The 25,236-nt window shown below is 37.8% G+C and overlaps 1 long non-coding RNA gene and 3 pseudogenes across 1 annotated transcript; 2 read left to right on the forward strand and 2 right to left on the reverse strand.

The window, feature by feature from the left end:
• The first annotated feature begins 495 nt into the window (after positions 1 to 495).
• LOC137747763 (ubiquitin domain-containing protein DSK2b-like) lies at positions 496 to 3,160 on the forward strand (annotated as a pseudogene).
• Positions 3,161 to 12,863: 9,703 nt separating this feature from the next.
• LOC137747762 (peroxidase 44 pseudogene) lies at positions 12,864 to 17,963 on the reverse strand (annotated as a pseudogene).
• Positions 17,964 to 19,896: 1,933 nt separating this feature from the next.
• Positions 19,897 to 21,780, reverse strand: LOC137747761 (peroxidase 15 pseudogene; annotated as a pseudogene).
• A 783-nt stretch (positions 21,781 to 22,563) lies between these two features.
• LOC148698749 (uncharacterized) lies at positions 22,564 to 24,058 on the forward strand. Its single transcript, XR_015957630.1, has 2 exons — positions 22,564 to 22,938; positions 23,502 to 24,058. It is a non-coding gene; the product is annotated as an uncharacterized LOC148698749 (long non-coding RNA).
• Positions 24,059 to 25,236: the final 1,178 nt, after the last annotated feature.

Genomic DNA, 25,236 nt, shown 5'->3' on the forward strand with positions numbered 1-25,236 from the left:
TAAGGTGTGGGGTTGTGGGGTGTTAATAGAATGAGTGTTGTTAAACCCATCTCATCATCTTATTTTGTTCACCCACCTTACGATTCCACCACCATAAAAATTTTAAAATTTAAATCTTATTTTCCCACCCACTATTATTCCTAAAATAACCTTTATACCGGCACACCTCCAATGTTCTGTTTCCACCACCAGTCCCTTCCCCTTAACTAATTTTACACCAAAATCAAGATTGCAAATCTCTAATAGTACTGCTTCCTCAATTCAACTAATTTTGTTCGAATCGAAGAATTAAATCCAAAAAGTGAAAGTAAAAAAATCAGAAATAGTAAAAAAATCCTAAAGCTGAGATTTGATTCAAATGAGCTGGAAGCTATCAAATTAAAGATGCAATTCAAAATTGCATTAAAATGTCGAAAAGTTAAAAATTTATTGGAAAACACTACAAATTGATTAACATATTTGGAATTGGAGCCCTAGAAATCATAGAAACGAACAATGAGAAATGCTAGCTATCGGCAGATTCTTGAACTTCTTCCGCTGCCGGAAAAATTGGATCTTTCTCTCGGATGGAGAGAGATGAAATGGAAGAGAGAAGAACGGGGAAGAAAGACGGTGGTGGAGAGAAATGGGCAGGGATTTAAAAGTCTTTTTCTACAAAGATAAATATGTCATTAACATTTTCATTAAAATATGGGTGGAAAAATAAGACTTATATTGGAGCAAATGTGAATTATTTGTTTGATTCAAATAGGTTTGGAGGCATATCGCACTCTTCATATGGTTCGTGGTTTTGCAACACCTGCCTCAGAAGACACAGGGGTTGCAACCAATGGTGGAGCTGCTAATTCTATCCAAGCAAGGGGTATTGGATCTAGTGAAGGCGGTGGGACATTGGGAGGGTCTGGGTTTGGAGCTCGCCATTCCTTGGACTTGGACTTAATGGAAATGGGATGGGTGGCACTGGTGGTCTATTCGGAGATGGGTTTCCTGACTTTGAACAAATGAGTCAGAACCCTAATGTGATCAGAGACATAATGAACATGCCTGCCATTCAAAATATTATCAGCACTCCGGACATAATGCGGAACTTGATTATGAACAACCCTCAAATGCGTGAAATTATGGATCGAAATCCCGAGCTAGCACACGTACTTAATGATCCTAGCACTCTTCGTCAGACACTTGAAGCAGCAAGAAACCCCGAGCTTATGCGTGAGATGATGCGCAACACTGACAGAGCCATGAGCAACATCGAAGCCACTCCAGAGGGATTTAACATGCTCAGACGCATGTATGAGAACATACAAGAGCCGTTAATGGATGCAACGACAATGGTTGGGGATGCTGGAAGTGAGGGTTCAAACCCATTTGCAGCTCTTTTGAGGGCCCAAGTTGGCAACCAAACCAGAGCTCAGTCCACTAACCAGTCGACAGTTAGTTCTGATTCAGCAACTGGTTCACCTGCTCCAAATACTAACCCACTTCCCAACCCATGGTCCTCTGCAGGCAGTAAGCGCTTGCTCACTTGCTTCTATTGTGCAACGTTTTCGCTTTCGAGCAGCACGCTTAAACTTTGTTTGCTTTGAGTCCCTTATGCTGTTGGGACATAGTGCACAATCTTATGGCATAATCGATTTTTTTGTCATTCTATGTTGTCCGGATAGAGATGCGGTATTTCCGCTCTCAGTCAATGGCACAAAGTTACGCAGCATGCTCGATACCAATTCTTCTTTAAGAGAAATGATGCAAAACCCGGAATTTCTTCATCACTTGGATTCTCCTGAGACAATGCAGGTATATTTATTCAGGGTGCCTAATGTTTTGAATTTTGAAGTTTTTGTTTGTCCAAGCTGCCCTATTCAGTCAAATCTTGTCAATATGAATCAATAGTAATTCTTGTCGTTGTGGTTCTGAATGATTTTAATTTGGGAGGCAATGTCCTTAATGTTTGCATGGGTAATGAGGTGCGTTGGATGTCTTAATGATTAGTGGTACCTATTTAATTTTTGCTTCTGTATTGCCTTTGTTTTTACTTTTCTATCATGCAGATGCTCTTGACTTTGCAGCAATCACTTCTGTCGCAACTTGGTCGGCAACAGCTACAGTCAACCCAGTAAGAAGTGACATAATTTTTTATTTGATACATCTGATAGATATAGCCTGAATTGATATATCTCCCTTAGCTGCCTGAGGATTCCATATAGACCACTATGGATCAGTTATGCAACTCGATCGAAGATTGAAACTGTACGTCAAGAGTTCTTGCCCAGTTGATTTAGACTATTTAATTTCTTCCTTACTAAGTGTTGGATTGCTACTGACGTTTGGTGTGTCCTGGCTTGGATTTCGTTGTTAAACAAGTTGGGAAATGGTCATTGTTTCATTGCTTGAACAATAACATATGCAGTCAATAGTTTAGAAATATTGGCGCAGGGTCATTGAATCAACTCCTATTGGAAATAAGAGACAACTAACTGTGCATGTTCATTGGTTAGGCTTTCGTTTTTGCATTGCTTGTGTTGATTAGCTGTCATTTCTGGTTTTTTCTCACCGAGTTGTACTAAATCCATGTTTACTTGCAGGGAGCCAGGTCAGACTGGTGCAGGAACAGGTATCCAAGTCGATATCCATTTTATTTGTCTTTATTTCGAACTATGGGCACAATGGGTTTGGTGAAAACTTGGGACAGAATGGGTTATCGTTTCTGATTTTCAATGAATGAAAAACATGCTGGAAGTGAGATTCCAGAAACAGGTTATGGTAACAACCTAATCTAAAAGAGTACACTCGCGTATTCTGTTTTAAGGATATTCATTGTGGTAATTGGTCGCATGTTAATGCATTCGTTGAAACATGATTATTCAATAACATGGGGTTAGACACACTGATGAACATGTTTGGCGGGCTTAGCACTGGCAGCTTGGCTGTTCCCAATCGGCCTGATGGTTCCTACTTACCTTTCATTTCTTATATAGAAGGATTTGTTTTGTGTGTTTTGTACTAATTCTATCCCGTGTATTTCAGTGCCTCCGGAAGAACTCTATGCTGCGCAGCTTTCCCAACTTTCTTTGACCGACAAGAGAACATACGGGCTCAGATGGCCACCGCAGGAAATGTCCACGCAGCAGTCGTGCAGCTTTTGGGGAATTTGGGCAGATAGGTTATGTTTTCAATGTTTCCATTTATCTGGTTCTATCCGTGTGGTGGCTGCCAAGATTAGTCATGTTAGACCTGAGATGTAATTGAGTGCCCATTTCGGGTGTGAATTCGCTGATATTCTGACTACACGAGCCCTATGTTAGTGGCGGCGCAAATCTATGGTCATCGGATTATGGTCTCCTTCCTCGGAGGGCTGGCTGTCCCGAGTGTACATACTGGTGAAAAGAGAAATTCATCACATGAATGGTTTGGCAAAGTTGTGTACTTTGGGAGATATTCCATACCCTTTTCAAGTACTTGTAGACGTAACTGGTTAAATTTCCCTGTGTTTCCCCCCTTTCTTACCCAAAGGAAATGTCAAATTCCAACAAACAAATTACAAATGATGCACATGTGTGGCAATTTGAAGTCTTATATTAAATTTTGTATTTCTTCAATCGAATTGTCAAATATTATTTTCTTATTAATATAGAGCTTTAAATGGTTGTATTTATTAAAAATAAATTTGTTAAAATAAAATTTTTATTGGGTAAAATGTTGGTGAAATAAAAGGATTCACTATTAAGATTAATTAAAATAAATTTGACATTGATATTAAATTTAACTCTTAATCACAAAAATTTCAAATTCAGTTAACAAATAAGTTTAGTCATATTTTCAAATAATTAACGAAAAATTAATAACAGCTCAAATATTTGGACTTGGATCAAAGTACCTTGCTAGAGAACTACCATCTTTTTTTATAAATTTTAAGTGGATAAAGGTAAGGCTGAATTACCATCTTACCATTTTGTTCTGGTAGGCCATGCTATTTGTATGTGAAATCCAATTATATTAATTGAGTGTAAATAATATTGCTCTTCTCTCTAAGAAATACATGGAATTAATTCAACAACTTCCTATGTTTACTTAATCCTAATTAGTTAAGCTAATCGAATTGTTAACGACCTAATCCAATTCAACCAAACATGAGTTGTAGTAGATTTTCTATAAGAAATTGCATGCAGTAGATTAATCGTACATTGTACTTGAATTTAGCCACCTCATTATTTCCAAAGTTTTTTTTTTTTATTTGGATAATATATGTGTCCACCAATGAGATTTTCGAAATGAGGCGCTTGTTACTCATTTACAAATACGAGTTAGGTCTTGATAACGATAGAGTGACCGTCGCTTTGCACTCAAATTTAAATCTATGTTCCCATAAATTAGAACTATATTTTCTTTAAATAAAAAATTACATGCTCTCACCAATCTCCCGAATTTGAATTAGAGGTGCAATGTATCCTAGATTGTTAGAAAAAAATAATCCAGCTTAGATTTTGGCTCACATATGAACAAATATGGAAGCCGTTTCATGATTAAATTTTCATGTTTTCTCTTGCATGTCGTACCATATCTGCCCTAATGTCAATGAATATATTTGGGTTCGTCGGAGGACTCGGACCTCAAGGTCAAAATCGTCATTTCGTTTACTCAAGCTTCGTTCCCTCTCGCACCAACCGGTACAGTTCCCTGCTCCTTGGAAAGCCACCCAATCGTGATATGCAATGTGGCGGTACCTTCATGCATGAAAACCACCGAGCACCGTCCGATGGGTTTACACACGAACATCAACGTCCGATGTTCAAAAAACACGACCCTTGGTGCAAATGGCGCGCTGCATATGATTCCCAGAAGTTACCATTTTTCAGAGACGAAGAGTCGCATGCATTGCAGGTTGCAGTGAGTGCCCTTCGAAGATTGAGACGCATCTTTTTGTACAGAACAGTGCCAATCTGGAATTTCCGAGAACCCTAATTATATAAACTGCATCCGCTGGACATGATGAACACTTTGCCGTTCGGACACAGTGTTTCTTTCTCTCTCTCAGGTGACAAATATCAGTATGACTAACCCCAAGGACACCACCACCGCCACCAACCAGGGCTCCTCCGCCGAGGGACAGCAACCACGTAACGAGAACATTAGCTCCAACGTTACTGGGGCTGCTCCTACTGAACCACCAAGTCCTCCTGCGCCGACTCCTGCCCCTCCTAGCACTGGTCAAGTCAATATGGGATCAGGAGGGTTCGGTGGATTCGTTGTCAGAGGGTCCTCTGGGTCTCCTCCTGTTCGTACTCCTCCTACCTCTGGTCAATTCAATGTGGGAGGAGGGTCTGCTACCGGAGGGCCCTCTCTGACTCCTTCTACACCCAACAGAGGACTTCCTGGTCGTGCGTCACCCTCTCCTGGTAGGGGGACATCCACCCCAAGAAGGGGCGCACGCTCTGGTGGCCGGAGGAGTCCCAGCAGGGGATCACCCTCTGGCGAAAAATCTCCTCCTAGCGGGAGAGGATCGCCCTCTTTTGTAGGGAGAGGGTCGTCCTCGGCCCCTCCTTCTCCAGCGGGAAACATCACTCAAATTGGTGGGAGTAGTTTCGCTCCCGTCAGCGTTGAAATATCTTTAGGAGTTGGACTTGCGGTAGCGGGGAGCACGGCCGCCGGTGGCCAGCCAGGCAAGCGCAAAGCCGAAGTCAATGCCCCGGAAGGAGTGACTCCGACTTGCCCCGTGTGCAAACGGTCGGATTTCAGTTCGTGGAAAGCATTGTTTGGGCATCTGCGTAGCCACCCAGAGCGTGGCTATAGGGGCGCCTTCCCACCCCCAGGACACCAACAAGGTAATTAATTAGTTTGCCCTTAATCTAACAATTAAGTCGCAACGAAATTAACTTTTCATTTTTTGTTTAATTTGCTTGTATCATAGATGATGATATTGGTATATAATTATATCAACATTGTTTATGTTGTGTACGTAGAGGAAGCAAGTAATGCTGCTGCTAATGTTATACGTGGATTCGATCTCAACGAAGCCGTCGATGTGGAGGAGGACAATGAAGGCGGCGGTGGATTTGACCTGAACATGCCCGCGGTGGAGGATGATCATGGTGTTCCTGATGACAACGTGGATGGTGGTGACGCTGGTGGTGCTGCTGAGGCTTAGAAAATTACTTATATATAGTATATCATGGATTGTAGTACTAGTAAGACAGCGCATTTTGGTGATTAATGGCAGGAATTAGGGTTAAGGCCGGTAGAAGTATGAGATTCCTATATTAATGAAGTGTTTAAGTAATCTCTAATGATAATTATGAAATTAAGTTCGATTCATGTGTGGGAAGTTTGAATATATCTTTGTTGATGATATATATGTTTTCTCCATTTTTTTTACTATTATGCTTGTTACGTACTTACGTCATCTAATTTTAGCACTTATCATTCCATACAAAATTTTAAAAGTACATTATGGTGCATGGAATTGTAGGATCAAATCTGAATTCGAATCTTCAAAGCTGATTTGAAATTGCATTTAAAATTGTTGAAAGCACTCTTCTCCATGAAATCATAAGTTATGCTCCTAGCCTCCTAAAATGTGATATAGATTATCAAATACAATTACATGTGCAAGCATTTTAAGGGTGTTTATCTACCTACATCATAGACTTTAATTTCCAATTTTAATTTTTTCCCTCCGCCATAAGTTAATTGTACTTGTCATCCTATGTTGTAGGGAATCAGGATCCTCGTCAGATCCTTTTTGTGAGGATTTTGGGGATTCGTGAATCATATCCGTTCATTGTATATTGTGCGGTCAGAAATCATTTTAAATAATTTTATTTAAAATTAAATATAAACAGTACTTGATAAAAACTGACTGCACGATGTATGATGAACGAACACGATTTACGGTGATAAGTATATTTGGAAGCTCCCTTGATGACATTCTAATCTTTATGTAGTCAATGATCTAAATGATGGACCCAATCGAAACTTTTCGTGTATATATTTATATATATATATATATATGAATCTAGTTATGAATAATAACAAAGATACAAGTGTTAGATACCTAATTGGACTTGACTAACATTATAAGTATATAAAGTCTATGTTGCCACTGAGTAAAGAGTTGTAAGCGTGTAAAACTAATTCCTTAAAGTGGCTGGAAGTTGCATCCTTGCTGTTTATGAGTCATCTGTCAGTAAACACATGCAGTGGCCTTGCTGTCCACTATGCATAATCATACATGCTTATGCGTGGGAACCATATTCCAGTCTGTAAAGCACAATGCACTGCATGTGGATCATCATGACATAGAGTGGATGAAACAGCAGATTGACTTGGGTTAACATTAACAACTGCAGTAACTGATTTCCACGATAGATGGAAATCAGATGAAATCTGTGTATATAAATAATCCAATTCCCTGCTTGTGAAGAATCGTTCTGAGATTAAGGGTTCTATCACCTTTGGAACATAAGGTCTTAAACAAGTAGAAGAATTGCATTTCAACAAAGAAAGGATGACTGCTCCAGGTATCATATATAAACTGTAATGGTTATGTAATCTGGGATACTTGTTATACATCAAAGTTTATATTTATATCAGTTTCTAACATTGGGTATCAGAGCCAAATAACAAGTCCCAGATTCGTTTTACTGCTTTATTATTATGATAAATGTATAATGATATATTTGAAATGTATTTTATATATCTCTCGAGTAGTGCAGTACTTGATGTACTTCTGATATTCATCAAAGTGAATATTGTTATTGTGTTTCGTGGCTATGAAGGGGTCTTAAAAGATTCATAGCATGTTCATATATTTCTCAAAAGGGAAATATATATAAATTGCATGAAGGTTAATAAATTGTATGAATCATTCCCTGTAAAAGTTTGCAATTGTCTAGTCCAAAGACTTGATGTATCATTGCGATTGTGGAATATTATGGCCAATATATGCAATATGGAAGGCAGTTTATGATTTTCACTCAAAAGTGCGATGTAAACTTGCAGCAGTAACTGCATACTCTTATTTGTAACTAACATTTCTATGACTGCTCCAGCGAATTTGTCTGCTCTCAGTCTCTCATCTGTCGAACCATTAAGTGGTGGCAATTTCAAGAAATGGAAGCAAGATATAGAGATCTTGCTGGGACTAATGGATCTCGATCTTGCACTTCGTGAGGATGAACCTGCTGCGCTGACAGGTGCCTCAACTGCTGAAGAAAGGCACAAGCATGAGAAATGGGAGAAGGCTAACAGGATGTCACTAATGGTTATGAAAAGAACCATGAGCGATACTGTTAGAGGTGGTGTTACTGGATGTGATAAGGCGAGAGATTTTCTTGATGCCATTGGAGCAAAATTCAAGGAATCTGAGAAGGCTGAAATGGGAGAATTGATGACAACACTTACATCTCTGAAGTTTGATGAAGGAAAGGGTGTTAGAGATCATATTCTGAAGTTGGTGAATACTGCAGCAAAACTGAAGGACTTGGACGTTCCAGTTGATGAGGCTTTTGTGGTCCACATGGCACTGACTTCTCTGCCTTCGTGTTATGATCAGTTGAAGGTTACTTACAGTACTCAGAAAGAGAAATGGTCCATGGATGAACTGATTTCAATTGCTGCTCAAGAAGAATGCAGGCTTAGGCGCAATGTCAATCATGCTGCAGTAAACTTTGTGCATGCTGACAAAAGGAAGAAACCATTTTTCCATTCTGGTAAGGCTCCTAAACTGACCTCCAATAATAGTGCTGTCATGATTGCATCCTCCTCCAAAGGACCTGAGAATTATAAGGAAATAATGGACAACATAAGGTGCTATTTTTGCAAACGAACTGGTCACATGAAAAGGGATTGTGAGAAACTCAAAGATCTGAAAACTAAGAAAGGTATTTTAGTCAAAATTTTTGTGTGTTTTGAATCTAATCTTGTTGAAATCCCTCCAAATTCTTGGTGGTTTGACACTGGTTGTTCGGTTCATATCACCAATTCGTTGCAGGGTTTCACAAGAAGAGGTTCAACAACAAGAAATGAAGTATTTCAAGTCTATGTTGGCAATGGGAATAAAGTGGCTGTGGAAGCAATAGGCGACCTCAAGCTCAAACTGTCTAGTGGCTTTGTTTTAGATTTAATTGATGTTTTATATGTACCTTCACTTAGAAGGAATTTACTTTCAGTTTCGAAACTTGTAAAAACTGGCTTTGCTTTCGATGGAGACAATGAAAGTGTCAGGATTTACATGAAGAATAATCCAAGAGTTGTACTTGGAGTCTGTTTTCTAGTTAATGAATTATGGCAAGTGCTTTGTTCGGTTTGCAATGAAAGTATTTGTTTTAATACTGAATCATTTACATCAACTAAAAGACTTGTTTTGAATGAAAAATCTTCCATGCTTTGGCATAGGAGATTAGGGCACATATCCAAAGCACGAATGGATCGCATGATTAAGGATAAAATTTTGCTTGCTTTGGATTTCTCAAATTTCGAAAACTGCATTGAGTGTTTTAAGGGGAAGATGACTAAAACTACGAAAAAGACTTCAGTTCGAAGTCAAAAACTATTAGAGATTATCCACTCTGATGTTTGTGGACCTTTCCCAACTAAAACAATCTGTGGAAACATTTATTTCGTGACTTTTATTGATGATTATTCAAGGTTTTCATACCTGTATTTGATCTCAGAAAAATCTTCAGTGTTGAATTGTTTCAAATTATTTAAAACTGAAGTAGAAAAACAGTTGGAGTTGTCCATTAAAATTCTAAGGTCCGATAGGGGAGGTGAATACTATGGCAGGTACACTGAGGCAGGTCAATCTAAGGGGCCTTTGGCTCTATACTTGGAGGAGTGTGGTATTCAAGCACAGTACACTACCCCAGGCATGCCACAACAAAATGGTGTGGCTGAACGGAGAAATAGAACTCTGATTGAAATGGTAAGAAGCATGATGAGTTGTTCAACACTTCCACAGTTTTTATGGGGTGAAGCCGTGAAAATGTCGAGCTACATACTGAACCGAGTTCCAAGCAAATCAGTTTGCAAAACTCCTTTTGAATTATGGGCAGGGAGAAAGCCAAGTTTGAATCACATGCATGTTTGGGGTTGTAATGCGGAAGCTAGGATGTATAACCCTACTGAGAAGAAATTGGATTCAAGGACAGTTTCATGTCACTTCGTGGGGTTTCCTGATAAATCAAAGGGTTATAGATTTTATGCGTCAAATCTCCCAAACAGAATTTTTGAAACTAATGCTGCCAAGTTTATTGAAGAAACGGAAGCATCGAGTAATTTTCAGGCAGCAACAGTTTTGGAATTTGAAGAGCAAGGTGATATATTTGAGGGCAAAAGCTACAGGGAGTTTATTGTTTCACAACCATCTGTGGTGGAGTTTCAAGTTGAAGATTTTAATTTGCAAAGTGGTATACCCATTGCAAATGTTGACTCATCCATTGCAAATGTTAATGCAACCTCAACTCCATCGCATGCATCAACTAGTCAACCAATGCAAGTATCTGTGAATCAAAGAAGGGTGATGCCGCAAAGAGTTAGGAGGTCAGCAATACCTAATGATTACTTTGTGTACCTTGAAGAAGTGGAACTAAATGAAGGCATATCAGATGAACCTGTTACTTATCAAGAAGCTATGAGTAGTTTGCAATTTGAATTGTGGCAGGAAGCAATGAGTGATGAACTGAAATCCATGCAAACAAACAACGTTTGGACTTTAGTTCATGCACCAGATGATATCAAGGTAGTGGGGTGTAAATGGGTGTTTAAAACTAAAAAGGATTCGAATGGGAGAATTGAAAGGCACAAAGCCAGGCTGGTGGCTAAGGGCTATACACAAACTGAGGGAGTAGACTACTCAGAAACGTTTTCTCCGGTATCGACTAAAGATTCACTTCGGATTGTGTTGGCTCTTGTGGCTCATTACAACCTTGAACTGCACCAGATGGATGTAAAGGCAACCTTCTTGAATGGTGATTTGGAGGAAGATATTTATATGGAACAACCTGTTGGTTTCATTAAAGAAGGCGAGGAGAACATGGTTTGTAAGTTGAACAAATCGTTGTACGGTCTAAAACAAGCCTCGAGACAATGGTTCTTGAAATTTGATGAAAAGGTAACTTCTTTTGGGTTTTGTTAGAATAAGATTGATGATTGTATTTATCTCAAGGTCATTGGATCAAGATTCATTTTGCTTGTGCTTTATGTGGATGATATTCTCTTGGCAAGCAATGATCTCAATCTTGTGCTTGAAACTAAGAGATTATTGTCTAAGACCTTTGAGATGAAGGATATGGGAAATGCATCATATGTGCTTGGTATAGAGATCAAAAGAGATAGGGCTCGAGGTTTGTTGGGACTTTCACAAAAGTTGTACATTGAAAAAGTGTTGCACAGATTCAATATGCAAACTTGTGCTAATGGAGAAGTACCAATGGGAAAGGGAGACAGGTTGAATAAGTCTCAATGTCTGAGGAATGAAATTGAGAGACAAAGCATGGTCAATAAGCCTTATGCGTCTCTAGTAGGTAGCTTGATGTATGCACAGGTCTGCACAAGACCTGATTTGGCATTTGCCATCAGTGTGTTGGGTAGATATCAGTCGAACCCCGGTGAACAACATTGGGTTGCAGCCAAGAAAGTGTTAAGATACTTGCAAAGGACAAAATCCTTTATGTTGGTTTACAAGAAAGTAGAGAACTTGGAACTAGTTGCCTACACAGATGCTGACTTTGCAGGTTGTGTGGATGACAGGAGATCCACGAGTGGCTACTTGTTTTTCTTGGCAGGAGCAGCTGTATCATGGAAAAGTGCTAAACAAAAGGCATTAGCCACATCAACTATGGAGGCCAAGTTCATAGCATGTTTTGAAGCTACCAAGAGAGGTTTGTGGTTAAGAAATTTAATCAGCTGCATGACTATTGTTGATTCAATTTCGAGACCACTAACCATATACTGCGATAACAAAGCTGCAGTATTTTTCTCTAAGAATAACAAGAAGTCTGAGGCAACAAGGTTGATGGACATCAAATATCTATCGGTGAAAGAACATGTGAGAAAGGGTGAAATCACGATTGAGCATATTGAAACAAATTCAATGATAGCTGACCCTTTGACCAAGCCATTGGCAGTAGGAGTATTCAAGGATCATGTCTCTAAGATGGGAGTGCTTGAATCTCTAGAATCTGCTGAAGTGTGGGAGTGAGAAAAACTTGATGTAAGTCACATGTATATTTCAAATATGTCTTCGAATGTTATTTATGTTGTTCACTATCAAGACCTATTGGATCATATGCGCTTGTTGAGCCTATTGGCTGTCTGAGTTGCTGACTGTATGCATGTATATGTCTATTCTAGTGTCTTGATGATTGGACATGAATAATTCGAGGGATGCAATTCGATGAATGCATCAGGATCTTCCAAAGTTAATCCAAGAAATGACTGTTTTGAATGAATGAAGGAATATAAATTCATTGAAAAGTCTAAAGTTTCTTTCTACATATTAGTTTTAAGTATTTGTGGTTTCAGGGTGCTTGTGTTGTCTATAAACACATGATTTTCTGAAGTTCAAATATTTAAATTAATTATAGTAGTTGAAAGGAAGTTAGTATGCGTGAAACTTGATGTGATCACATGAGGTATCAGTGTTGTGAGAGGCATGACTTTGATTATAATGTTTAGTCTGTGTCCATGTGGGAGAATGTTAGATACCTAATTGGACTTGACTAACATTATAAGTATATAAAGTCTATGTTGCCACTGAGTAAAGAGTTGTAAGCGTGTAAAACTAATTCCTTAAAGTGGCTGGAAGTTGCATCCTTGCTGTTTATGAGTCATCTGTCAGTAAACACATGCAGTGGCCTTGCTGTCCACTATGCATAATCATACATGCTTATGCGTGGGAACCATATTCCAGTCTGTAAAGCACAATGCACTGCATGTGGATCATCATGACATAGAGTGGATGAAACAGCAGATTGACTTGGGTTAACATTAACAACTGCAGTAACTGATTTCCACGATAGATGGAAATCAGATGAAATCTGTGTATATAAATAATCCAATTCCCTGCTTGTGAAGAATCGTTCTGAGATTAAGGGTTCTATCACCTTTGGAACATAAGGTCTTAAACAAGTAGAAGAATTGCATTTCAACAAAGAAAGGATGACTGCTCCAGGTATCATATATAAACTGTAATGGTTATGTAATCTGGGATACTTGTTATACATCAAAGTTTATATTTATATCAGTTTCTAACAACAAGGAAATAAATCAGCCACCTCTAATCTTTATATAATCAATGATCTAAATGATTGACCTAATCGAAACTTTTCGTATGTATATTCAATGATGGACCTAGTTATGAATAATAACAAAGATACAAGGAAATAAATCAGCCATTTTGACTGCTTTTTTTTTTTTTTTTTTTTTTTGTAAAGAAAACCTCAGCAGTATAAGGAAACAAATCAACCATTCTAAATGATTTCAATTTTATGAATTCACTGTAATTATTCGTTAAACACACGTGATAACCATCTATGGAAATTGAATATGATTTTTTTACAAACAAATCGAAATGATTAATGTAATGCAGGATAAGATCAACAGCCTATAAATTGATCTGCAATGTGGCTGGATATTTGGAGTTGATCTGATCCCAATCTAGAGAAAGGTTAACAAGGTTATAATATTTGTTTGTGGATCAAAGGTGGCAGTTGAAATGAACAAATTTTTGGTGATTGGAATTGCACTTCTGGTGTGCTCCGTGCTCCAATGTGAAGAAGTCCATGGGAAAGAATATATAGTGGGAGATGAGAAAGGATGGAGAGTTGACCCTAACTTATCTCACTGGACTGATGGAAAGAAGTTCAAGACTGGAGATGTTTTGGGTAAGGTATATACTTTGCTTTTCGTTTCAATTATTTGTTTTCAAGATTAATCACTAGCTAGCTATAAAAATTTTTGTTTTGTTTACTTATTTTTTTTGTTTTGCCGATTTTGGAAATAGTTTTCAAATATACAGATCCTACTCTCTTCATAGCTGGTATACGAGACAAGCATTCTTATGAAATTTGTGACATATATAATGGTGATACAATCACATATGGCTCAGGAAATGATCATGTGGTATTAAAGGCAGGCACAAAATACTTCGCAGCTGCTAATGTAAACTATTGTAGAGCCGGAGCGAAAATTAAGGTTGATGTAGAGTAGCTAAATAAATTTAAACATGATGCGTGTTACATTATTATGCTCTAGGGCTGGACAAACGGGCCCTGAGCCCGTGGGTAAGGGCGGGTATAGGCGGTTCGGGGTGGGTATGAGACGGGTCTTGTTTTTAAATAGGGGAAACGGGGCGGGGTGGGCCAGGGCAACGGCATTTTAGGGTCGGGCTGGTTCCAGATGTATAGAAAAACGGGACCCCAGACCGGCCCATTTGTAATTGAAATGGATGGCCCATATTGAAAATAAACATACCTTCCAATCATGACCATTGGTTTTTACCCTAGTTGAATCTGATCGAGTGAGTCTCACTCTCTCTCGACCTCGACCTCTCCGTCTTTGACCTCGTCCCCTCCCCTCCCCTGAGCCCCTCCCTTCCACGATTCCGCTACCCACACTCCGTCACTCCCCGTTAGTCATCTATTTGCCCACCCCCAACATCATTGTCGTCATGAGTATGGGCCCTGACGACCACCACGGCTGATCTTCTTCTCGATTGTTCTCCTTGACGACATCTCACCCCAGACCTAGAGAACCCAAGCACCTGCACCACCCATCTTCTCGATTTTCCTTCTCTCCTTCCCGACGACATCACCGCTGTCGCGATCACCAACACTCCATCATCGTCGCCAGTTCAGGTGAATTCTTTAACCTCTTTTTTTATTTTTTATTTTTTATTTTTATAGGTTCTTTAATCTCTAATGTTTGTAACTTTGTAGTTTGAACTTTGATTTGATCTATTGGGATGTATCATGTATGTAATATGTGCTCAATCTATTGGGATGTTCATGTTTGTTCTTGCTAATTTGGTGGATTTTCTGATTTTTTTTTTTTTTTTTTTTAGCTTGTTTAATAGGTGTTTTCAGAGTTAATACTTAATTGAGCTGAATTTTCGTACCTGCAAAAGAAGCAAAAATTGTACTAAATTTTTACTCCAAAGGTTCATATTAAGGTTAACAATGTTTTCATAAATTTTTATTGTCACAAATTCACAATTATGTTCATACAAACTCATGTATTGATGATGAATTGGCGGGAACTGTGTTCTACTTTAATGGTAGTATGGTACCAATTATATATATGTAGATGGTTCTCACTTGGGATCAGTCTTCTCAGTTGTGTAATGGTTGAGTTAATTATCATTGGATTTTGTTAGTGTCATATTATACATGGACCAGTCTTCTCAATTTGTCGTATTCTTTAGTTTCAACATCACTACTATATTTGGATTTTGTTGTTGTTATCTGGTTTTGTTCTTTAATTTTGTTTTTCTGGTCTATGCTTAGAAAGTTTAAGACTTTATGGTTTTGTTCTTTGGTCATGTCTTTGTGTGTGTGTGTGTGTGTGTGTGTGATTTGTTTTCTTTTCCAATCTTGGTGGTTTGTGTGTTCGATTGTTTCTGTCCTGGTTTTGGTATGTATTGCAAGAGTAATGACATTATTTGTGCTTTAAGGTATATCAACTTGGGAATGCTCTTCTTTTTTTAATTAATAGCTTCTGCTTTTATATTTTGTGTTGTATTGAACGTTATTTGAAAGTGGTACTTTGCATTCGAAGATAATATGTTTTTCTAGTAAGAACAGTTCCCACACCCAAATATTTGCATAGTTCGGTATGTCCTGATTTTGTCTTCCGTTAGGTTTGATGTGAACTTCAAATTAAACTTGCAAATCCATGATTACTTGCCCTCAATCTTAAGAAGATAAAAATAAGAAGTAAATAATGAATGTTAAAAAAGTTCCAGTGGCTTGTTTCTGTTATAGCTGTGTTGGTTTGTTTTTATTTCATTGAATATGAAATGTAGGGTTTTCTGTATGGTGTTGTAGACTTGTAGTTCGCAGTCGCACGATTTTGGGATTGGAAAGGGTGGCGCTGGCGCCAGATTCTTGAGGTTAGTTTCTGGAAAGTTTAGCATCTCTATTCTCTACCAACTACAAGTCTGCAACATGTATAATTAAACGTTCTCCTATCCTTCTATTAGTTGGACTGGACTGGACTGGATTAGCTATTAGTCCAATACCGTGTTTGTTCCATGCTGGGACTAACATTAATGAGACTAAAAGGGACTAGCATGGACAAAACCCTTCACTAAGAGGTCTTAGCGAGACCCCTCAATAACCGTGGGACTAGCTAAGACTATCCTCTCTTTCTCGTCTTCGTCATGCTCAACGACCACTCTCGACAGACTCCTCGTCATCTCTGGTCACCTAGATCAATCATTAACTTTCTGACTCTCTTTTAGATCCATTTCACAACCAACTTTCATACAAAATATACCAAATTGAAGCTGGGAGTGACAAGATTACGATTTTACCTGAATCGAGGCCAAAATGTGGTCGAATGTGGCCGGAAAATGGCCTGGAAGTCTCGGCCTGTTTGGGCTTCTTCAAATCCATGACAGATTCGAGCATGCAAAGCTAAGATCTCGGTCCAGGGATGGTGATGAATTTTTTGGCGGTGCTAACTTCATCCAATTTAACGAGGGTTAGCTGGAAAACACATCGGGAAACCTGCAACTCATTGGGAATATTGGAGCCGTGAGGTTCCGTTCGAACAACGCATAGCTAGAGAGGGAAGGAGGATAGAGAAATAGAGACTGGAATCAATAAGGAGTTTGACCAGGAATGAGAAAGAGACATGAATTGAGAGGTCTGAGAGGAAAAAAAGAGGGAGAGGGAGGGACGATGAGAGAAGAGGAAGAGAGTGGGATGGAAACGGTAGGAAAAGATGGAGAAAAAGATAAGATCATAATAAAATATTAATAATTTAATATTAAATAATATAATATTAGAATTTGTTATTATCCAGCTTCTTAGTCCAATACTGCACCAAACGCTTCACTAAGTTAGTCCAGTTTAGTCTAGTCTAAGCCAGTCCAGCTTAGTCCTTGAAGCTAATCCAGTCCGAGATAGTCTGGCGCAACAAACGCCCCATATGGATACAACACATTCTTGAATTTGAAAGAATAAGTTAATGGATTCATGAGATGATTAATATCAGGAGATCCTGACCCTTGAAAATCTGAAAGCCTATCTTGGAAAAAATTACAATGGGCAAATCCAACCGTGTGTGCACCCAATAGGGTCACCATGTCATTTAGGGTTATTCCTTTGGCAGTGAAAGCTTGCAATGCCTCAGAAACTGAAAATGATGGATCAGACAAGTTAACGTCGTTAGGGTTTGATACGAGCCCATCACGGCGTCCAGTTGGAGCAGCATAGTTTGGCCCTCCTGCAAGAACCACTGAATCTCGGGTTGCTAGGGTTACTATATCGGCACAGGATACAGTTGAAGGGCATGCAGCCTCCAAGCTTTTCTTAATCTCGTCAATAAGCTCGTATCCTCGTACAGTCAAGTTTGGCCCTGCCAATTTTTCAGATGGCTTCCTTGTTGTTGAATCTGTAAGTATGGATGCATCACAGCCCTGCAATACGTATAAAAGTGCATTGGTTAGTTGTGCACGTACTTATCAACTTCCTTCTTTCTCTTTCGATGAAATGGTATTTAAGGAAAAATAAAAGATTAAAATATGCGTTTCAATGTAAAATGTTGCTTACCCTGACAAAACAATCATGAAAGTGCATCCGGAGCAACGCCCCAGTGATGGAAGAATCGGTTTCAAACATTTTCTGGACAAATTGACACACTATGGACTCAGCTCGGGGGCAGGTAACATTGTCGAAGCTGACCCTAAGGTCAGCCGCTACCAAAGGGATGAGAAAGAAAAGCAGGAACGAAGTGATCTTCATCGATATTTGGTCAATTTTTTGTCTCACACTTTTATGTTTATTAGGACTAAACGTTAATTGAGTAAGGAGATTAGAGGGTAATATTGTAATTGTGATTGTGATTTGTTAGTACATATAGTCATTTAATCTTCCTCATGAAGTAAGAATAGTCTTGTAAGAATTCTTCATTTTACTAAGAAATCTGAGAATCCTTTACTCTTCCGTTTTGCTCTTAATTTTTGTATTCTTTAGAGATTCATATTTCTGTTAACATGGTATCATCGCCTATAGACTCTGAAATATTATTTAAGGTTGTCTCAATTTCTGAGCTAGCTGTTTTTGGGTAGAGAATGTCAAGGCATGAGTGTGACTTTCTTCTCAAACTTTGTAAGGGTGGGCGGAGTAGGTTTTATTATTCATGCAAAATAGGTTATGTTCACATTCTTATGTTCACATTTAATCATGCAAAATAGTTGAGTGACTTGTACACTTGACAAAGAGTTGAAAGCTGCCGATAAATATCATCTATAAGTATGGAAATATGTGCACATGTATATGTATTACTGCAAATCATTGGCTTGAAATAGATGTGAAAGGATGAAGATTAGAAGCCTTTATTTAAGATTGACATAGTAACTTACCTGCCTATATTTTTTCAATAAGGATTTGATTTTATGCATATATGTATGTATTTTTGCAAGTCATTAGCTTCATAGAGTAATTTCAAAGAAGAAGAATTGGTGGTGACAAAAATTACTGAAAAGATGTTCAAGTTTGAGGAAAGTCTTAATTAGCGATCAACAATAATAGTGGTAGGCACTTCATGTAGTCGAACAATTTTTCTGATGAAGAGTTCCGTCAAGCAGTTCAAAGTATATATAAATAAGTCGGTCGATGATCCCCCAAATGTAATCATAGCCTTCATGTGCACAAAGTAACTTGTACATGAAATCCATGGTGATACTCTCCCACTTCTAGATTAGAATTAAAAATGGTTGAGACAACCTGAATGGTTTACGTCTCAAATTAGAAATATACAGTTTTTGTGACCATATGATGGCAAGGGTGTGACAATCCATACGTATGTGAGGACGCAAAGGGTGAATACTAACATATGCATGTACCTATTAATGCAAGGACAATGGTATGAGATGGATAAACTAGAAAGAAGACAGGTGCTAGTATGACCAGAAAATACGTCAATTGAAAGAGAGATTCAATTGTTCTTAATTAAATTAACTAAACCGGACAATTATTCTTATAAACCAAAAACCAAAAAGACCAAAAAATGTGACATTTGTCGACATATTAATCCAATTTTTTTTTCCTCCTTAGTTCGAACATGTAAGACTAAAATGATAAGTTTTACTGGTTAATTATTAATTAAGAAATAATACTGGTGATTGGTTCTGTAGGCCAGCACAACACCGTGACAAAATTAATTCATGTTTTATAATATTAATGGATATTAAGGTTTTTCCTCTATGGATGAATTAATTGGGAGTTTTACTTTACTAAATGACACTAATTTCAGGGGTAGAGCTAGGATTCATAGTTTGGAGGTAAAAACTTAACAATTTAGAAGAGATTGAGCAAGATATTAATCCTAGAGGCAGAGCTAGGATTTGAAACCTTGGAGGTGAAAACTTAACAAATTAGAAGACATTGGGGAAGATGAAACAATATATGCACAGATCATAGTAAAAATAAAGTACGAATGGAACTTAGAAACCAATTGGTAATCAATCGGAAAATTTTTACTCAGAAAAAGACCTGAGTATAATTGGCTAGTTATTCATTATGTAATATGAAAAGACAGACTAAAATTACTAGAATGACAAAATACTTAGTGACCTATATATAATTAGTGAGGAAAGAAAACCAGACCAAAATGACAAAGTACCTAAACCTCAAGCTAACATATTACAATTAATTTAGGGCACTTGGTGACCTATTAATTATTCACTCTTTTGCAATCAGACCTAATCTCTTTGGCGCTCCCTGTCAAAGGTCTTATATTCCCCAATTTGATTATGGACTGAGCAAATGTATCAAAGAAGTCGCTTTGGTTATTAGAAAAGCGGTTCACAATGGGAACGGTGTCTATGCCACTTGTTGAGAACAGCTCCTGATCTGTTTCAAGGAGCCGTCGGTTGTTTTGAAGATTTTTGTAGTAGTAGTTGTCGAAGGCATCAGGAGTTGCTTGGTCAAGGTTGGCCAAGGTGCTTGGTTTGCCACCTTGACGACATGTTTGGCGTAGGGTTTCTAAATAACCGGCATCTATGGTTAGGTCTGATTTGCCGGTGCCGCTGAAATTGTAGAGGCGATCAATGAAAAATCTACATTTTGCCCGGCCAAATGTATGAGCATCTAAGAAAGTAAACAACCACATTTATATCTATGAAAATAATTAACCTGTTGCTGAAAAATGATGAAAACTGAGAGAAACATTGCTAGAAATAAGGGCATCAGGCACTGCTCTTTTTCTCGGCACAGTTGCATCGTTGCCCTTTGCTTAACATGGCCCACGGTTTGTAAATGAAGGGTGCCAAGTAAAGCACTTCGAAGTGTGCCCAAGTAGCCCAGATGAAAGAAAATGACGGCCCAAGTCAGCCCAAGAAAAGGGAAATGGGTACCCAAGTCAAATATTTATTGTTATATTTTTATTCATCACCCTCTTACTCACCACTTTATTTATTATTGTTCGGTGAGTTTAAATTTTGAGATTTATGTAGTTGATAGATACCAATCTCGAAATTTAAACTCATCCAACGGTAGTAAATAGGGTGATATGCATTACCACCACTTGAGGGTGGTGAGCAAAAATTCACCCCTTTTGTTCACTCACCCACAGACAAGGATTGTCTGCCCTTCCACTTCCGGTGCCCTCCTGTTTGTGTGGTCATGGTTAAGCCACGTCAACATTTTATATTACTATTCATTTTTGTCTTATTATCTCTCTAAAAAAAATAATATAAAATGTTGGCGTGGCTTAACCGTGACCACACAAAACATGAGGGCACGGGAGGGCAGACAATCCTTGTTCCTCACCCACACCACGATAAACTTTTCAGCCTGCTAAGTATAGGGGCGGTACATCATATGTCATTATACAAGTGGATGAACAATTGAAGAAAAAAACTTTCCTCCACTTATATAATGAAGTATATCTGATGCACTGCCTCGTATTCCAAGCAGACTGTACAATGTTTACATACTCTCTCTCCAATAGATGGGAACCTCGCTTATATGTATACATGAGCAATGCGGTTAGTAAATAATATGGTCTAAATAGCATGAGCTTGACATATTACCTGGTGCATGCATACCGATGATTCGATGTTACTTACACATAGATACCATATTGCTAGGTTATTCATTTGGCGTTTTTTTTATTGTGCAACAAAAATTGTAATGTTATTGTGGTCAAATGTATGTATCTGACAAAGCAACCAGATCAGTGGAATCTAATCCTTTGTTGCGAAAATTTTCAGTAATTAGCTTAAGGTTATCCTGAGGGGTTGGAATGTCATGATCGGCACCTGTTCGATATGCTGTCCTACCGTCTCTCCTCCCCAATTGAACTTCCCACGGTGGTCCTCCATTCTATATAACAACATTTGATAAAAGCATTAGAATATAATGTTATTTGAACCAGTTTTACTAGCCAATATGTTAGAACTTTTCTAATACAAGTGAACGTCATATATATACGGGACAGATTCATGACCCTACATTTTTTTTATACAATTTTTTACGCTTGTTTTTGTGGGGCTCACTTCGTAATGTATTTTAATGATCCGAACCGTCTATCTTTGAGCCTTACCTCAATGATCATGCCTACCAAAAATCATCCAAATCTAAAACCATATGACTATTGGATAAGGGGTTTGGGTTATTTATTGAATCGTATTCGTCTATTTTCTTCATTATAATTATAAATGAATGTCTTAATGATTTTGGATTTGTCTAATTTTTTGTAGAGATGGTCTATGAGCGATTTTCTGATAGATGATTTGAATGATAGAGTGTGCTCCACAAAAAATATTGTGCTAATAACATATAAAATATTGTGCCAACAACATGAGGTAACCGAAAGTCCATGAAGAGTCCCACTTTGAGGAAGTCTCCTAGCATTTCTCAAAAAATATATATAGTTATTTTACACAAAATGATATTTAGAGCATCAAAACAATTTTCTTAATTAATTACGTACATTTACAAAACATTCGTGAAAATGGAACCAATAAGTTTGACACCAACCCGAGTATCATTATGTTGGGCTTGCTCCACCACACTACCAATATTGCTTGTCACGTTCGGGCTTGTAGTATCGTAGAAAGTTGAGCTTAGTTGAGTAGAATTTCCTAAAACACTGGTAGGAACAAGAACAAGTATTGCTGCTACAATTGAAAAGGAATGCACGATGCATGATTCATCTTTCTTTTTTGCTGATGGTGAAGCTTCAATGAACCTCCAAAGGGGGAGGGATATTGGATATACATGCCACATAGGCAACTGCAATGTCAGCAATAGTTTTAGAATTCAGTAGTCTTTGAAATACATTATATAAATATATTTTCCCTCTCATTTTGTAGTCGATTGGTTATATTGTAAAAAACACTTTCTCTCTGAAATATATTATGAGCTCTATCTTCTCACACAAGATTGCTTTTCATGTTTTTCCTTTTCTATCAAGATTTATAGTTCTGCAATTCATACAAGATTAGTTAAGATGGTGTCGAGCCAGCTATGATTGCACGTTGATCTTGGCTGGGTTTTCCACTGCTCTATTCGGCAAAGTTTTATGGATCTTTTCTTCAATTTTTGGATTCTTGATTTGTTCAATTTGCTTTGGGAATTTTTTTTTTCGGATCTCGAATTCGTGTTGCAGATATCATTGATTTTGATGAGCCTTCAACCTTTAAAACAGTTTCTCAGATTCCACAATGGCAGGTGGCTATGCAAGAAGAGTAAGGTGCCCTTCAAACAGAAGGTACATGGACTCTAGTACCTTCTCCACCTGATAAAAACATTATTGGTTGTAAGTGGGTATATAAACTGAAGAGAAATCCTGATGGAACTATTTCTAGATATAAAGCTAGATTAGTTGCCCAAAGTTTCAGTCAAGAAAAGGGCTTAGACTATATAGAGACTTTTAGTCTAGTAGTTAGGCACACTGCTGTAAGAATGATCTTGGCTTTAGCTACAACGCATAAGTGGTCACATCGACAACTTGATGTGAAAAAATGCTTTTTTGCATGGGAAGTTACATGAGGAGGTTTATATAAAACAACCTCCTGATTTGTTGATTCCAAATGTCCTACACATGTTTGTAAGCTAGTGAAATCCCTTTATGGTCTTAAATAGGCTCCTAGGGCTTCAAATGCCAAGTTTACAAGTTATCTGGCAGCGATTGGTTTTCAATTTTCTCTTTCAAATTCTAGCTTATTTGTGAAACAAGTTGGGTTTGATGTCATTATAGTACTACCCTATGTAGATGATATAATTCTTACGTACTCCAATTTTGTTTTGATTCAATTGATGTTGATGATTTAGGAGGTGTGTTTGATCTTAAAGATATGGGCAAGATTACCTATTTTCTCGGTTTGCAAATACAGTACAAATCAAATGGGGATATCTTTGTGCATCAAGAGAAATATGTTAAGGATTTGCTTCACAAAGTTGGAATGTATAATTGTAAACCATGTGCCACACCTTGTAAACCTCGTACTTCTGTGTTTCTTGCTGAGGGTGAAGTCTTGTCAGAACCAACACAATATATGAGTCTTATTGGAGCATTACAGTATCTTACTTTCACAAGGCTTGACATAGCTTTTGTAGTTAATGATGTTTTTCAGTTTATGAATGCTCCCACTGATATGCATTTTGGTTTGGTTAAAAGAATTCTTCGATACTTGCATGGTACAATGAAATGTGGTTTAACATTTACTATTGGCAGTGGGATTGATTGTAAATGATATAGTGGTTCGGATTGGGCTGGTGACAATCCTATTTCCTGGCAATCCAAGAAACAAAGTTTCGTGTCTCGAAGTTCCACTGATGCTGAATATAAAGCCTTTGCACATGTTGTTGCGGGTATAGCTTGGATTCAACTTGTACTGAAAGATATGTGTGCTATTCTTCCTAATCCTTCACTTTTATTTTGTGATAATCAGTCAGCCATAGTCTTAAGTATGAATCATATTCATCATTCAAGGATCAAGCATTTGGAAACCGACTTCCATTTTGTTCGAGAATAGGTGCAAAGGGGTGATCTTGATGTCCAATGTGTGCCTACACATAATCAAGTGGCTGACATCCTTACAAAAGGACTTCATGGTTCTGATTTTCTCTAACATCGTCACCATATTAATCTGGACTATCCCTGTTAAGATTGAAAGGGGGGGTGGGGTGGATATTGGATATTCATGCCACATAGGCAACTGCCATGTCAGCAATAGTTTTAGAATTAAGTAGTCTTCGAAATACTTTGTATAAATATCTTTTCCCTATCTCTTTTGTAGTCGGTTGGTTATATTGTAACAAACACTTTCTCTCTGTAATATATTATGAGCTCTATCTTCTCACACAAGTGTTGCTTTTTATGTTCTTCCTTTTTTTGTCAAGATTTATATTTCTGCAATCCATACAAGATAGTTAAGAAGGGAATCCGAGAACAGGAAACAAATAGAAAATAATCAAAGGTGGTGTCGAACGTACACAAGAAGGATGCAAAATCAAGCAGAAAAAAGAGACTAATTAAACCCCCTCTAGCTCCAGAAAGGTTTTAGGATAATGAAACAAGGAGGTTGCTATATATAGCTGTTGTAATTTGAAAGGTATATAATTCTTTTAGTTCGAATTATCAGTTTGGTTTTTGTTTTAATTTGATGTTTAACTGATAATTTATTTACACAATGCTTTGAGGAATATGAGAGTTTCAAATAACATAACCAATAGTTTAATTTCTACATTTTAGTGTGTGGACGTTACTATTTTTTTTTTTTTTTAAAAATTTGGCCACAAGGTCTATCCCACTCCAGCATTATTATCATGGGAAGAGACTTTGAGGAGAATTTATTGATAAACCAAAAAAATACAATATGTCAGGGGGGGCGACATGAGGCCAAACCCAGACCATTAAATAATTCATAACAACAATTGAAAACCTTTTTTAGCAAAACCTATAACAAGGAAGCTTAGAAAGGTTCTGAGAATAAGCAGCTGCAGCATAAGGAGGGCATGAAGTTGTCAGTATACGTACTTGCACATAGGGAGGCTGCAATGGCTT

The sequence above is a fragment of the Pyrus communis genome, chromosome 2 (assembly GCF_041283825.1).
Source record: "Pyrus communis isolate YQ-2024b chromosome 2, ASM4128382v1, whole genome shotgun sequence".
NCBI classification, from domain to species: Eukaryota; Viridiplantae; Streptophyta; class Magnoliopsida; order Rosales; family Rosaceae; genus Pyrus; species Pyrus communis.